Genomic DNA, 351 nt, shown 5'->3' on the forward strand with positions numbered 1-351 from the left:
TCTCTGTCTAACGTTGCTTCATCTCTGACGTTCATAAGCAACGCCACCCGCTGAGTACCCATCACCACTTCCCACACACACACCACACACACACACACAGCCTACACACAAGGAGTAGCCTTAAGCATCTTTGTTCTGTGTGGGAGGGGAGTGACATCATTTAGTCCACCTGTGCTGTGTGTACAAAACAAACACTACAACATAAACACAGTGCAGTCTCAATCAGGGATGGTAATCTACTCAACGAGCCCTCCAACCCAGACGGGCATCCCTACCCTCACATACGACCCATAAGAGCGTACCAGAGGTAGAAATACCTGACCTTCGTCGTCATGGTATCTAATAAAAATC

At 48.1% G+C, this 351-nt stretch overlaps 1 protein-coding gene across 1 annotated transcript in view; it reads right to left on the bottom strand.

Annotated features, from left to right (window-relative positions):
* Positions 1 to 351, bottom strand: part of tob1a (transducer of ERBB2, 1a) — a 4,834-nt gene that overhangs the window by 3,151 nt on the left and 1,332 nt on the right. The gene's annotated exons all lie outside the window — the stretch shown is intronic.

The sequence above is a fragment of the Seriola lalandi genome, unplaced genomic scaffold (genome assembly GCF_002814215.2).
Source record: "Seriola lalandi dorsalis isolate HSWRI2012SDOR001 ecotype SW California unplaced genomic scaffold, Sedor1 jcf7180002054975, whole genome shotgun sequence".
Taxonomy (NCBI): domain Eukaryota; kingdom Metazoa; phylum Chordata; class Actinopteri; order Carangiformes; family Carangidae; genus Seriola; species Seriola lalandi.